Source organism: Eulemur rufifrons, chromosome 18 (assembly GCF_041146395.1).
Source record: "Eulemur rufifrons isolate Redbay chromosome 18, OSU_ERuf_1, whole genome shotgun sequence".
Lineage (NCBI taxonomy): Eukaryota > Metazoa > Chordata > Mammalia > Primates > Lemuridae > Eulemur > Eulemur rufifrons.
Genome location: NC_091000.1, coordinates 13,718,785 through 13,735,470, shown reverse-complemented (window position 1 = coordinate 13,735,470; position 16,686 = coordinate 13,718,785). Strand labels below are relative to the sequence as shown.

Here is a 16,686-nt window from a genome sequence, read left to right as displayed (position 1 = left end):
TCTTTTTGTTGTTGCTTCAACTTTATACTCGTCAATTCAGTCTAAATCCAGTAAAGGAATCTCTTGGTCAATTCAGTATAGGAAAGAAAAAAAAAAATCTAGTTACACAGTTTGTTTGACATTTTCCACCAGTGTCCTGGGAATTCATTCATTTGCTAATTGAGTTCAGCCAAGCTGTCCATGCTTTAGTCCTTCTCAGACCCACCTGGATAGAAAGCAACAACTTTTTTTCCCAAAAAGAATGGCAGCTGTAACACCATAACTATTATGGGTTGAATAATGTCCCTTCAAAAGATATATGGAAGTCCTAAGTCCCAGAACCTGTGAATGTCACCTTATTTGGAAATAGGGTCTGAACCTGTGAATGTCACCTTATTTGGAAATAGGGTCTGAAGCTGTGAGTGTCACCTTATTTGGGAATAGGGTCTTTGCAGATGTCATCAGGTTAAGATGAGGTCATATAGATTAAGGTGGGCCCTAATCCAGTGAGCATTGTCCTTATAAGGAAAGAGAAATCTGGATACCAACATGCACAGGGAGATGCTTATGTGATGATGGAGGCAGAGATTGGAGTTATACCACCACAGCCAAGGAACACCGGAAGGTGGGTAGATGCTGGGAAGGAGCCTTCCCTGTAGCCTTCAGGGAGAGCCCGGTCCTGCCATCATCTCGATTTCAGACTTACAACCTCCAAAATGGAGACAAAGTTTCTGTTGTTTTCAGCCACCTAGTTCGTGGTACTTGGCTACAGCAGCCCTGGGAAATAAATACAAGAACCATAACAATTTTGATGCAAAACATGAGCACCATGAAGGTTAATCAAATTGCCCAGGGTCACCTAACTAGAGTGAGGTACTCTCAACCTCAGATGCGGGATAGCTGCAGACTGTTAAGATTAAAGTTATCTCTCTTCAGTGGCTGAACCAGTTTCTGAGATCCAATCTGCTGGCTTTTCTTGGCCTTCATCTCAAACCACGGACAAAACAGCCTGGCTCATTCATTTATAACTTTTCTGTTTCACAAATATACGACCTTGAAAAAGACCGCATAAAAATTGCAGGAAGGGGAATGAAAAGTTCTCCCAGTGACTGTCCACACAGATCTGCGTCGCCAGATAAAGTGCCAGGTGCCCCGCGATTCCCATGATGACGCTAGCGCCTGCTCCTCCTCTGCTGAACCCCATCGGCCCTCACCGTCTGCACCATTCTCTTGACCAGCACGTGAACTGGCATTTCTTTCTGACGCTCTGGTCTATGTGCATCTAGTCTTTCCAGCTGCATTAGAAGGTCCCAGAGGTCTGTGCCCACCCCAATGCTGCCATGTAGTAGCTGTGCTGTAAATATGAGAAACAAAAATATAAAGTAAGGCCTAATATTATTTTATATAATTTTATATAATCAATTAATTCATTTCAATTAAATGAATTGAAATTCTACAATTGGAGCAATTCTACAACAACCCTATTAGATAATATTATTATCCTTTTTTCTGTATATGAGGAAACAGTCACAAAGAAGTCAAGTGTTCTGAACAAGATCACACAGCTAATACATAGCAGACCATTGGAATCCAAGCAGTTTATTTATTTGTCCAATGGATGGGTGAATGAATAGATAAGTTTTGAGATACTGATATGAAACCAGTGTAAGGAGAGCTGAGCAATGCTTTGAGTCCATGCTGAGAGCCACAGTGGCTCCGCAGGCAAGTACGCCTCTGATGTACGATTGCTCCTCTTTCCAGAAAGCAAGGGCACTTCCTTAACCTGCACGTTGGCCCTGGTGATCCTGACACTGACAGATGTTTGGCAAGGTCAGAAACACTCGAGAAAATAACTGAGAATGAAGTTTAAGGGAGATTCTCTTCAAAAATCGTGAGGAGGTTATTGATGTGACTGAATCCCTGACAAGTCCAATAGACTAAAGGCTCACTGACAATGTCCAGAAATGAGATATTTCTGTCTTCAGACCCAGGGCTGACCCTATCTGGCAGAGGCAGCTTGTTGTCTATCCACTACCCATTCTCTCTTTCTCAATGCTTGAGCACTGATTCGTCTGGGGCCACAGTCTGCCCAGCTAAAAGACTACATTTTTAAGCATCACTTGTAATTAGAGGCAGACAATAGTTATCAGCAGAAGTGTTGGGTGGGAGTTGTGGAAAATTCTTTAAAAGAGGCCAGTTCGAATGGAAAATGTGCCCCTTAGCTCTCCCTCTCTTCCTCTCGCCCGGAGCGTGGACATGATGGCTGGAGTGCAAGTAGCCATTCTAGACCGTGAGGACTGCTTGAGGATAGAAACCATTTTCTAAAGATGCCAGAACAGAGAGAAGAAGCTGGAGTCCTGAAAATCGTGGGGCCAGTTTTCCACTAGCCCTGGACTGCTTGTCTCTCATGTCTTCAAGAGAGAAAAACTTACCTCTGTCTTGCTTCAGCACTCTTATTTAGGTTTTCTCTTATATGTAGCCAATCCTAATCTTGTGCTTAGACTATTTCTTAAGTGTTACCAAAAATTGAAAAACGAACCTGAATTTGTTTACAATTGTTGAGTTTAAAAATTTTTCATATCTTATTTCAAAGGATATATTCATCTCATCTAATTTATGAAAGAAAAATGCACCAAGCCGCCTCACGTAACTTAGACTTGGCTCATGTTGTTCTCTTGGTCTGTGGACCCTTTTCTGTGTCTTTCCCTCATTACGTCCTCCATGTCCTTCAAGACACAGTTTAGGTGTCAGCTCTTAGAAGAGTTATTTTAATCCACCCTCGTGCTTATAGTAAAATTGGTTGTGAAATGATATTTTGTGCTACTTTAAAACCACAAGGAATGTTTCTCAAGTTAATCTTCCTTTGTTGTGGTAAGTGATAGCAGTTCAGGGTAACTATGCAGAAATTAGGGTGTCAGAATGATACTTTTCAAAGCATAGGAACTGAATTCTGATTTGGGGAGATGTAGTAAAATAATTACCATTCTAGGTTACAGTCCTAACCATGACTGGAGAAGAATATGCTGCTTCAAGCAAAGTCATAAAATAGGTCTCCTGTCGAATATTCTGCAAGGGTGCATAGTTTATTTTTCCTGGCTGTGTATGCTATCCCTGGTAGGCCTTTAACTGAGCGTCTACTATGTCTAAGGTGATTTGGGGGTTTTTGTTTTTCAGCTATTTTTCTGACTTGGTATCAGACCATTGGATTCTAAATCATGTGCCATGTAGTATATTACTCAGGCAGGCCCATTTTATTATTTTGATGAATGAATCTCACTGAACAGTTATAGCAGAAGTGCTTCTAAAAGGCAAAAGGTGACCCCTCTAGTTTTCATTTCTCTGAGATTTGAACAATTTGGCTGCTGAGGGCTTTGGCATTTGCCTCTTCAGAGTTTACGGAAGCTGCCAAGTTTCACCCTGTGCCTCCTAATTTGTTCCAGTGGTTCAGGTGAAACCAGCAGCATTTGTTTAAAATGCTTCTCGCCAGGCTTTTGTTTGCCGAGGCTGATGTGTTTCGTTACTAATTCAATAACGCTGTGACGGCAGAGCCCGCAGCTTTTTCTGTGTGGTTGGGCATCGTGGCACACTGCCTGGAAGTACCTGGGAGCCACTGTTTCCGTAGGACACAATGCTAAGCGGGAAAGGTCATTGGAGATACACTCTGTTAATTTGGTCAGAGTGCCTCTCCGAGAACAAAGCATGGCCCCTCACAGGAGAGTGAAGGCAATCGGCCCTCTTTCCAGGTCGCTTTTTAAGCTTATCATTATGGAGTACAAACAATCAAATTCCTTGGGAGCAAGTGCAGCCTTTTCTATATCGCTCGCACAGTGTCTCACATCGTGGGTTTAATAAAAGCCAAGAGTACTTTTCTTTAGCTGGAGACAGCAAAACATATTTGTGTTTGGGTTTAGTTAGCAGGGTTTGCAGGGATAGGAGGGCTGTTAATTGTGGGTTACTGTTTTGTTATTGTTGTTGTTATTGGGTAGCACCATAATTTTTCCCCCACCTGATACTGGCACATATTAATGCACATCTTGAGACAGAGGAGTTACTGTAAGCTACTGCAGTCATAGTCGCTTGCAAACCTAGTGCTTGATACACCTGAAATATTTTAAACAATGTTGTTACTATTAGCCAGTCAAGGCCAGGTTCCCCAGAGTTAGGACTAGCTAAGCCTTCTTCCTGTACCTCTGGCCACATTTTCCATAGTCCTCTTAATCTAGAGAGGATACAGAACTTCTAGGGCCTTCTGGTAACTACAAATGGACTTTTCTTCTATGGCGCACGTACAGTATTTTTGTGTTAAGTTTTTCTTTATTTCCAATTTTTTAAAAGCAGTTTCATATTGCTGACATTTACATTCTTATCATTTGTCCTCTGGTGAGGTTTTGTTGTTCCATAATCATTTTCTCATTTTTAACTCATTTACTAAGTAGATTTCCATAAACCCTTCACTCTGCTAGGTTTGTTTTGGTTTCAGGTCCCTCTGATTCAGCAAGGGCATTCTGGATACTAATCAGGGTCAGACTTCCTCAGAGGATGTGAAGGCATCTGATTAATAGCTTGTGGGTCAGCCCGCTTTCCAGTACCTATATTGTAGAGAATGATCTTAGAAATAAATCCAATTTGCTTTACCGAGATATTCCAAATCTCTTCCTAATCCTGTCCAAGGTAGTGTCACGCTTCCCATTATGGTCTCGTTTAGCAACATCTTGTTCATGTCATTGTGAAAATAATGAAATATGCAAGGTTTAGGAACAACCTTTGAGATATTCTATTTTATTTGTTATTAGAAATTAGAAAATTCAGTGTAACCTTTACAAAAGTCTGTGTTACCCCATAAACAAACCATGCTTAAGTTCCATTCTCTAAATCATACAAAGAGTTTCTTTGTTGTACCAGGGACTGGATCCTTTGGTGGATCCCAGCTGTGGAGTCTATAGAATTAGATGTGACTGGAGAAGAACATGCTGCTTCGAGCAGTGATGATCTTGTGGAGTTTTTATAGCAATGAAGGAACCAGACTAAGGATTGCAACACGGGGACCAGAGGATAAGTAGCTTAAGATCAGGCTACAGGGAAGCAGTAAATGTAAGGAAAGAGCAAACTTCTTTCAAGAAAGTGTAAAATATTTTTAGTACTCTCTACCAAAGTAGTCTCTTAATAATAATGATAATAACCACAGTTAATCCATAACTTACCAATTTCTTTAGTTTCAACTCTAGTAAACAGTTATGTCCCCATCAAGTCATCTTCATCTTAAATCTTCTGGGTCTGTTCTAAATACTATTTTTTATTCTCATTTTATTTAATTTTTTAAAACTTTTTATCTTGAGAAGAAAAAATTCCACCTTCAGAAAAGTGGAAAGAACTAAACTGGAAATATTTTTCACCTAAGGTTCACCAGGTGTTATAATTTTGCACATTGTACTTGCCCTCAATAGATTAATAGAGATGATAGATGATTGATATGTGGTGTGTATGTGGTATAATTTAACTCTTAAAATAGAAGATAGACTGATCTATGCATATTCTAAGAGTATTACATTTGTTTGAAAAATCTTTCTAAACAAATATTGTATTTGTTTGAGAAAATCATATTAAGGTGTGATAGTATATGCTTTCATACTGAAAACAATTTCTGAATGGAGATTTTTCAACCACGTCCTGCATTTTTATTTCATAATAGAAACAAAACAATTAGCAGTGTGAATTACAGTGTTCTCTTTATATGTCAATGGACATCTTATTAACTTTTAATCATGTAACAGATTTAATTATAGTGTTTAGATATCTAAAAAAAAATTTTTTTAAATACTGTTTATGACCACTTTGCTTAAAATTCCACACTAAGGGGCCAGGCATAGTGGCTCACGCCTGTAATCCTAGCACTCTGGGAGGCTGAAGTGGAAGGATCACTAGAGGTCAGGAGTTCGAGACCAGCCTGACCAAGACCCCCATCTCTACTAAAAATAGAAAAATTAGCTGGATGTGGAAGTGCATTCCTATAGTCCCAGCTACTTGGGAAGCTGAGACAGGAGGATCACTTGAGCCCGGGAGTTTGAGGTTGCAGTGAGCTATGATGATGCCTCTGTACTCTAGCACGACACACAGAGTGAGACCCTGTCCCCACACTCCCCCAAAAAAAAAGAAAAGAAAAGAAAAGAAAATCCACACTAAGACAGTAACTTCAATAGAGAAAACAGGCAAAAGCTATGAACAGAAATGTACAGAAGAGGTAACCCAAAACACCCTGAAAAATGAAGAGATGTTCATTTAGTCAGTATTTAGAGAAACACAGGTAAAACAATCATGAGCTATTACTCTGCACCTATTATATTGGAAAAATTCTAAAACTAGATAATGCTGAGCATTCCTACCATAGTTGATTAGACCAAGGCACGGGACAATCCAAGTATGAAGCTGCTGGCAACGTAGCAGGTCTCTTATGACTCAGAAAGATGAGCTGGGAAAGTCATACTTACCTCTTAGGAATCTGTACTTAGCCCATTTTAAAATGACATGTTTGGAAGGAGAATGAACGTCAGAGACTTGGGTAGAGCAGAGCCTGAGGTGCAGCACAGCACTGAGGGGCCAGGCAGACGGAGTTCCGGGGGGAAGGGGCGGGGAGAGAGGCACTGGAGGAACAGAGCGTTTGCTGCACGGGGTGATGTGGGGCGATCGCCAGAGATGCCATGAGGGACACCACGGAGTGAAGAGAGGAAAGAGATTCATCTCAGGCCCTGCCAGCTTCCTAGCTCTAGTCCTGTGCAGCTTGGGGGGGTTTCTGGTTTTCTTCTTTGGAGGAGGGGGAGGTGGGGGCAGTGGAGAAGGAGATACAAGGTAAAGGAAGAAGACCTTCAAACTTCCACAGGAAAACGATGTCAAAGATTCTTACACCAAGCTGAACAATCAACCAAGTGTGAGGGTCTAAAGACATTTTCATACATACCATGAAAAGAAAAGCCACCCTAAAAATATCAAGTGAACTTAAGAGTTTTCTTGACATCTTTTTGTAATGTGCCAACATTTAATCAAGAACGTTAACTTCTTCTAAAGTGATAGGTCAACAGATGTGTGATATTGAAAAGGTGAATTAAAACACAGACTTCACACTATCCAATCATTCAGTACCTGTGCATACAGGGTTGTGGGTCCTCATCCAAAATTTATTGAGAAATTAGAAAATTCCGAGCATGGAAGACAAATAAGACTTGGACCAGGTTGGCTTTTAGGGAGTTGACAGAGCAGTCTGGGAGCTGAACGTGAAAGGAAAGCTGCTAATAAGTCAGCAGGGTGTGACAGGTCCCGTAAGAGTAAAGGGAGATCCCCTCTAGGGTGCAGGCACGGAATAGGCCACCCCTGCAAACTGCACCTGGGGGTGTCATGAGCGGAGGTGGTCGATCTGGCCAAGGTGTCGAAGATAAGGGAGAAGGCAGAAAAGGGCTGGGGGTGAGGTCTGATTGTGAACCTTTTAGGTAGCTGTGTTCACATGGGCAGGGAAATGCAATATTTACAAACTACTAAATCAATGACGACTAGCAAATGAAACAAGTCCAAAGGTTAACACAACTATTTCAAACAGATTGCTAGAAACAAAAATAAATAGGGCAGTGCCTTGAAAATATATCAGATAGAATATGACTGGTGACACAGTATTGAAAGGGAAGAAAAGACTGGGGGCGTTGCAGAAGGTTTAAATTGTTAATGGCATTACTCATGGGAGATTCCCAGAGGAGGGAAAATTTTAAGGAAGGGAGGAATGTTATCCATCTTACTGAGGAAGTAAAACTATTCCTGCCTTGAAGGTAGTGTTTAAAATCAAAGGGTTTTTAATTAGGTTTGGATTTTTTTAATATTTTTAAATTACAAATAAATTAAAATTGAGTTAAAGAATCATTTTCTGCAGTAGAAACAATAGGGATTTTTTTAGAAATTTTATTCTAAATTGTATAAAAAGCATATTAAAATAGGAAGATAAAAGGAACCATAAATAAATGGATATTTAAAGATCCTGTTAGAATATCCTCCCTGGTTTAGTTATTATTTTGACCACATATAACAATTCACAGGATTTTGTTTCAGGTAAGCAGCTACAAGATTATCATTTTAAAACAATAATGCATAAGTGCCCCCATCTCCCAATCTCCTTTGCACTTAGTCTATGACTTGAAGATAGAACCTGTTTTAACAATGCTTCCAATTAGTGTCTCTCGAGTGATTTGCATATTGTTAACCTGGATAGACGCTAATAGGGCTGAATTCCCTTCCTCGATTTCATACACAGCACTGGCTCCTATAACAAAAAGTTCTTCAGGAAAGCCGGGACTCGTCCTGTTGGTGAAATGCCTCGAAAGATAGCGGAAGCTACCCTCCTCAAAAAATGATGAGTTCGATGAAAAGAAATTAACAAGCTGTGTCGGTGCACTGCACATGACCAGCCATGCCTGCTGCCTGAGTCTGTCTGTTGGTTGTTGCTATGGCTACGAAAAGCCAGTGGAACCCAATGAGCTGTCTGCGGCAGCGCTGAGAGGACCAGCCATTTTACTTATGGAAAACAGTGTGGGATATTCTGCTGAGCTTTATCCCGGGAGAAGCGTTTTTTAAACATCTATTCAGAGGAGAGAGGAGCAAGGGGCATGTTGGTATACAGTTATTACAGCCACGCATGCCTGCAAGCTGCCGTTTGGACAAGCTGTTGACTGCTGTTGCAATTAGCTGATTGCAGAAGGTGGAATGCAGAGTGCTGCATATCTGCTATCAGGCAGCAGCAAAGGTTTTTGTCTGGGGAAGGCAAGCCTTCCCCGCAATGTTATCTCAGCAGCTCCCTAGCTGCTCACCCTGAAAACTAGGGATCCGAAAGGAGGGTGCTGCCGTCAGCTAACAGTGGTCCTGTGCGTGGCTGGGGCGTATGAGCGGCAGGTGTGTGCTCAGCCGGGCACTGGGCTGGAACGCAGGGGACGCGCTCGGGCTTACCTGCTTCCTGTTAGCAGATCGTTGGCTCACGGGGCATCTGCCTGCACGCGGAGGCCGAGGCGGAGAAGGGGCTTCCTGGGCATCCCACTAGACTGACAGAGGTAAGCTTTTCTGGCCTTTTTGAAAGCACAGCATAAAAAAATAACAGAAGCAAAACTTAACCTGAAAGATTTGCATTGATTGTGTGATCTGCATTTACCAAAGACAGACACACACACAGAGACACACACACAGACATTTGTGCAAAATATTGTCAGAGACATAAACTTGTTTCAGTGAATTTAGGTTCTAGAAATTGTGTGATAAAAAGCATTATTGATATGCCTTCGAGTTTCAGATAAATATTTGCTGTTCTAACACACTATGACGGCTTGCCATTCTGACCAGTCTGCATAGCCAACAGCCTTTCTCTCTTCCAAACAATGGATTCTTTTATGACCTGTACTTTGACATATATTAAGAGAACTGTGTGGAAAACTAGCAGCATGTAAATTGTGAAACCTTTCTTTTTAAGCCTTGTAAATGGTTTATTTAACTCTTAACACACCTATGTATATATTTAAATTAAGAAATTCCATTCCCTATGTAGGTCATAGTAGCCAGTGGATTTTGTACTTGCTTATTCTGGACTGAGTGTCTTGGTGTGCTGTTTGATTTAATTCTGGGTAGTTGTAAAGCAAACAGTGTAGGTATTGGAAGCTGTTCACACCTCCTTCCAGAGTATCATGCATGCCACGCTAGCCCAGAGCACAACACCCCCATTGTGCTCCCCCGGCTCAGAATCCAAGGAAAGAAAGGAAGTGAAGTCTCCGCATTGAGTTCCAGCACAGCTATAGTATGTGGCGGTAAAACTTCTTTTATTACACGATTTTTCTCACAAGCAGATAGGTTTCAGAGATGGAGAGTGAGGCCAAAAACACCACACACCTCATACAAATGTGCACGAATATTTGCTGTCAGTTGCTTCGTAATAATAGCACAGACTTTGAATTGCAGTAGGAATTGCCCTGTAGTGAGTATTTCTTTGATTTAAAGTCTCTTAGGAACAAAGCTGTTACTGTGGATTGAAACTGGTCAGTCAAATCAAAATCCCTGGTAAGGAAATGACCAAGTAATGATTAAATTCTGTTTCAGCAGCATTTCAGCTTTACCTAAGTCCATTCCTTTTTTTGGTCTACCAGATTTGTCAGATCATTTATAATGCTATTGAAAATATTTGATGAAAAATATTTGGTTGAAAATTTTGAATAAAACCTCTACCTGCTAAAGGTGGAATCTACCATGAAATCTAAAATAAATTGCAACTGAGATCTGCTTCTAAGAAATATATTTTTATTTGCTACCTTATTCCCCCAAAATATGGATAACAGGGAAGCTCTTCAGAATTTTAAGTATAATTTTCATCGATACATCTGAGCATGAATCACCTGTTTCACAGACATAGCAATGCTAATATGCCCTCTGATAAGGGAATTATAAAGCTTATAGAGAGAATTTTTCAAAACTTTTCTTCTAAATGTCACCAATATTCGAGATATAAAGACACAGACTAAGCAATCGCAGTGGAGAGAACCACGTCTGCGTATTTAATGCCAAGAACAAATAGGAACATGCCTGTATGAGGATGGTTGTTTGAGATAAAATGGTGAGGTGGTGGCCTTGTACTTCGCTTATGTTTAACTTTCAAAGAAAAACTAAATGAACAGACTTAGTTTTCAGTCAAATTCTATGAGTGAAAAATACCAGCCAGATAAGTGACTCTATTTGAGCAAATTGAAAGGTAAGAGAAAGTGTCTCTCCAGTTTAACTCGCTTCAGCCCATTGCACCGCCACAGGAATTCTTAGAATTAACACAATTCAGAAAGCTGCATCAAGAAAGTGATTTTGTATTTTTTTGGGCGGGGGGATTTGAGAACAGTTGTAGCAATAGCTAAGGCACACCTGACCGCTGTGCCCTGTTGCCTTTATGGTAGTGCCATATGTGACAAAAGCCTTATTTAGCCCATGAGAAAAATGACTCATACTTTATACCTATGCTATTTTTTCCCTGCACTAGTAACCTTTTAAGGTGATATGCTGTGAAAGATGAGCATTCTTAGTCCAATTCTGCACAGCACCCCTGCCTGGTTATTAAATCAACAATTTCAAGAACCAGATTCAGAGATATCATCCCCACCTATCAAGACTTTGCACCTTGGCTTTTGTCTATTTGGGGATTCTTATTTTATGCCACTTTCCCACTCTCCTGCTGACGATATCAAATTTTTGTAATTTCCAAAACACACTATGTCAAACTTTCGAAAATGCAATGCCCTCTGACAGACTTTTCTTTTAAATCCTCCCTATGGCAGTAGCTGCTTTCATGTGTCCTTCAAAATCCAGTTAGGATGTTTCCCCAGACTGTTCCTCACCACCTCCTTTGGCTACATCTGAATCTTATGTCTATAGTTCTGTCTACTGCACCATATTGCATTTGTTTCTGCTCATAGCCTTCCAGAGTTTTGCTGACTTCTTATTCTAAAGAACTTTGTCCAGTGTGTAGAACTTGGCGTTCAGACATCGTGCTGGTAACCTCAGATGTCACTATTTTCTTGTTAGTTACTGTAAATGTAGACTTACCCTCAAAATAGAAGCCCTAATACTGCCTTATATCAGAGAAACTCAAAACATTTAAAAAACAATGAGGCTTTGACTTCTTTGATATGAAAATATGACTTTAGGATCACAATGTCATAAATGCTAATAAATGTCTTAGATCAGAATTTCTCAGGGGAAATTTTACACATATATGTTTTAAACAAAATAACTTGGAAGTTTTAGTATACAGATAATACTATTTTACTATCTATAGGTATATTCTAAAAATTTATAAGGGAAAATAAGTATAGAAAATAATCCAATTTGAAATTTGCTATAAAATCAGGCTATTTAAAACCAATGTTGAATTGATGATGATTAGCAGCTGATTAATATAAAATACTTATGAAATTGTTTTTCATAGTACAACTAGAAGAAAATAAAGGTGAACTGGAAAGAAACGAAATAATTGAAATAAAGTCTACAATAGCAAAATTTCTTTTAATTTTCCTAAATAAACCTGAAAGGTTACTGGTATCACTAGTTACATTACATTTCCCTACAACTTGAGTTCCTGGGTGAGGGAGAGAATATTCTTAGTATCACTTCTGATACAGACATAGTTTTGGTTGTAGAGACTTCCCACCTCCTATTCTACGGTAGATGGCATGATTTTTTTTTTTTTTTTTTTTTAGAGAAGCCTAATCTCAATAGCTTTTTTATGGAAAAATTGCCACAATGCTATAATCAAAACTAAGAATGTGTCACTAATTTTATTAAGAAGTAATAAATATATAATCCCTTATCTCTAAGTTATCCATGTTGGAAGCAAAAGTTCTAATTAATATTGTATGAATTTTTGTGTACAAAGAACAAATCATTAGGAGGCTTAAAACTTCCAGATGTTTGGAATTTATAAAATATTTAGGAAATTACTTAAATTCTTATTACTAGACATTTTCATATTCATATATTAATAGCATTGAATTTTCAAATAAAAATAAGATAATAGCAATTCTTAATCATCATGCTGTCCTTTAAAGCTTTATTTTGGCCATTTTCCAGCTGATTTTAATGTACAGCATGCTATAATTATGTAATAGCTAAAGTTGGAATTGGTTCTATCCATCTTAAAGACTAATCATTTAATCAATTATTTTAAATTGTATATAGTAATTAGATTTCAGAAAACATGATTCCATAATATGTTGTACTATTTTTAATATTTTATATTTTAAGTAATTTATAATATTTTGAAGATCTAATTTATGTATTACTATACTGATAGTGCAATGAGATGAGTTGCACTTGCATTTTATAATGAAGAGTTGTAATATATGATTGTATTAGATAAATTTCTAAAAGTTACTCAAACTAATAATTTAATTATGCACGTGCCTATTAAGTCCTAAACTATCACTGCCAAAAATTATACTGAGATTTTAAAAATGTCCTTATTTATATTATTTCTGAAAAAGTTAAGACATATGCATTTAGTTGTAGGAAAGCACTTCTGTAACTACTGAATTCTAAATATTGGCAAATAAGAACTTTCATTCCAGCTTAAGTTCAATTAAGGTGATATTAGTTGAATAAATGACAGTGAACCAGCAAAGACAGGTTTTTATTTTGGGATTTAGCAGTGTGGTATATCCAAATAGAACTGTACCACACTTTACCATGCTCTAGTCTTCAACACAGAAATATAATAGTTTATCAATTAGGACTTTTAGCCAAAGGTCATTGGTTTCCTCGTCCCTATAGGAGTCAGGTGTACATAGGTCCAGCATTAGTTCTGCACCTTTGAGTAGCATTATTTGAGCAAATCTCAGAAAGCTTTCACTTTTCCTAAATCTAACCAAGGATCTTACTTTCAAGAAAAACTTTCCTACCTAAAAAAAAAAGAAAAGAAAAGAGAAAAGGAAGAGGAAAAACCCTAGTAATATTTTCATTATATTTCCTAATTTCTTTTTTTACATCCATGTTATAACTTAGGAAAATTTATTTTTAATAAACATTATTTGAAAATTTCAGTGATATTTTATTTTTTTCTGTTCATTTATATTGTTGCCTGCTTTTTAAATTTTTTATTTTTTTATTCAACCTAGACGTTCAGTTCTTCTATCTTTCCTTTGAGATGTTTTCTCAATGGTTGGAATAAATTATAAATTAAAATTACTTTCTTATAATGATCCTCTGCTTTGAATAGGAGAGTTCATCCAATCAATTGTTAGAAATAATTCTTCTTTTTCCGAATCCTTTTCTTAGTAAATTTTTTCTGGAATGGCTGAATTTGAGGACAGAGGCAACATAAACCTCTCAGGTTCCAAATCTTCTGATGCTAAACTCAATTTGGCATCCTTGAGCTACTAATACAGTTGTAAGAATGAGCCATAAGGAATCCAAAAAAACTATAGCAAAAACAGGCTTCTAACTAAGAGTTGTGACACTTGTAAAAATCCTCTAAGGGCACAAGCAGGGAATGATATGAAGAGCGGTAAAATTTTTTTGTTTGTTTTTTATTTCATCTTATTATGGGGGATACAGAATTTCAGGTTACATACGTTGCCCATGTACCACCTGTCCCCCCCAAGTCAAAGCTCCAGGCGTGTCTGTTCCCCAGACAGTGTGCATTGCACTCATCATGTAGGTATATATCCATCCCCTCCTCGCATCCCCCCTCCCCGAGTCAGCACCTTCAAGCATGACCATTCCCCAAACGGTGCGGTAAATTTTTTAAATGTTCAGAAAAAAATATACAAATGAAATTTTGGCCATGTTGGAGAAAATTTATTAGTATAAAAGTTCATTCTGTCCTTCTCCAAAAAGAAATTCCTGTACCTATTTCTAGGTGAAGATAGGCAGCTTCTCAGAGGCATGTAGTCCTCTAAAGAGGCGACCACTGCAAAGACAGCAGCCCTGTTGGCAGAAACACGCCTCCAGCTTTGACTGAGGAATCGTCCTCCACCTATTGACAAGAGCTACTTCTGCCTCACTGGGTGTTTTCAGTCCAGATCTTAATACTTTATATGGTCCTATACTTTTACTATTATAATGAAAAACAAAAGTTTAAGAAAGCAACACTTGGTTGCTTTAAAGTGAGCTTTTTTGGTAGATGATCAAGATTCCTTCACACCTAATCATTTCAGTTCTCTGTGCTAAAGTTAACAAGGGAAGTGAGATTAGATAACAATAACCTCAGCTGTTCTTGTGCTATGTCATCTGGTGAGCAGTTTGAGCACTTTCTGAAACAAGTACACTTAATCTTTCAGATACATTCTTGCACTCTAGTAAATACTATGTATTTTGTCCTGTGGGGATAAGCAACTTTTAAAAGAACTTGCTTCTTAGTATCTTGCTTCTTAGACTTGGAAATTTATATAGCATAGCATTACTAGTACTTAGGATGGAATTCTATACCCCCTTAGTTGTTCTGCTACAGCCTGAATAGATAGATATGTGTTATGTGATATACCTAGAGCACCGGTTTAAACCAGTTTTGGTAAAGGGAGGTCAAGAAAGTGGCCAAAGGCAAAAGGATGGAAAAAGAAGGTACAGGTTATGCAGAACAAAAGGTTACAGAGAAAATGCAGCTTGCTTTAGAATAGCAGCTGGAACATGTAGACACTCCCACAAACAGGTCAATATATTGAATATGAAGCCAGTATTTGTTGAATGAATGAATGTCTCACAGTAATCAGATCTTCCCTCGATGTTGTGCTAATGCTGGCACATAATTAGAAAGTGCTGTTTGAATTTAGAGATAAAATGACAACTTAGAATTTTTTCTGACATTGTTTGAAATCATAAAACAGAAGAAAAAATTAAAATTTTGGAAAATACCATTATTTAAAAAAATAAAATATAGCCTTCTTGGTGAGAAGCACTATATTTTAACAATTATATAACACAGGGATATTACCAGTAGCGTAGATAAAGCTCAAATGTAACACATCATGTAGTGAATAATTCAGACAACAAGAAAAAACTGATTTCTGCTCTTAACTTTGTTAAAGCCTCTGGGTACAGTTATATTCATCAAGAAATATAATTAACACTAAAGAGTTAAAATTTTCCTTTTTAAAATAAGCATATGAAAGAAAAGTTTCAACCTAGAATTTTAAAATTTGAAATCTTTATTTTAAGGCTTTAGAATATAGTTAAACAGAAAGTTCAAGATAGTAAAAGGTGTCAGTCTCTGAGGAGGTCTTTTCAAGTTAAAAGACCATAAGAGCTAGAAGACCTTAGACAGTCAGTCACAATATCTGCTACTGATTAACTCCAGAAAACAAAAAACCTGAATCACCAGCATTCAGTAAACTACAGGAAATATTATTCAAAAATTATTCAATTTGTTCAATCCAAAAGATATTGTTAGTAATAATAAGAAATTATATATAGTATACTCTGTGCTGGCTACTAATCTTGAAGCTTTACGTGTATTGACTTTTAATGAAGACTCTAGGAAATCACAAAACCTAGGCGTGTAATGCTAAGTAGCAAAAAATAGGGAGTTTTAAGGCCATTTTGTTTGGAGTTTCTCAGAAATATTTCCTGTAATCTTAAATTATTTCTCAAAGAGATATTTAACAAACATCACATTTAGTTGCTCCTTCTTACTCATCCCACCTTTCATATCATTTTATTTTTATAACATGTTGGTGAAGTTTTACTACACGTGCCTAACCTTCCATGTGAAAGTGAACTCCATGACAGCGCAATAGTGTTTTATTCATGTTTTTATCCCCATCATATTGCTGCGTGCTTGGCCAAGAGTAGATGAAGGATGGATGAATGACTAGACCAAATAGGTTATTTTATCAAATGTCAACAAATAAAATTCATATCCAAGAAAAGAGACCTAGTCAAAGTAATATGAACTATATGTGGTTCCATGTAACTTTCATCATGAGAAAACTAATTTGGCCTATGCATCCTTAAATGTTTATTTATTTATTTTGTCATGGGTTGTTTGATTGTTTTTGGGGGGTTAGTACACTCTTTTTTTGTAAAACACTAAGCTAAATGTCATCAAGACTTTCCCAACAGAGGAAAATCATGACATAACCAAAATTGACTTGGCTTCTTTAAATGACTAGAGGTTTTTCACCCAGAATTTAATTTCCTGAGCAACTTAACTACATGTAAGTTATA

The 16,686-nt window shown here is 37.8% G+C and overlaps 1 protein-coding gene across 30 annotated transcripts in view; it reads left to right on the top strand.

Moving 5' to 3' along the window:
- The window catches only part of SORBS2 (sorbin and SH3 domain containing 2), a 306,881-nt gene that overhangs the window by 104,037 nt on the left and 186,158 nt on the right, over positions 1 to 16,686 (top strand). For 23 of the 30 annotated variants that reach the window (XM_069492986.1, XM_069492961.1, XM_069492967.1 and 20 more), the window contains exon 1: positions 8,346 to 9,056. The exons of the other annotated variants lie outside the window; for them this stretch is intronic. The gene's annotated coding sequence lies outside the window, so the exon portion shown is untranslated. Of the gene's footprint in view, positions 1 to 8,345; positions 9,057 to 16,686 lie in introns of those variants that run through there. 30 annotated transcript variants of the gene reach the window in all.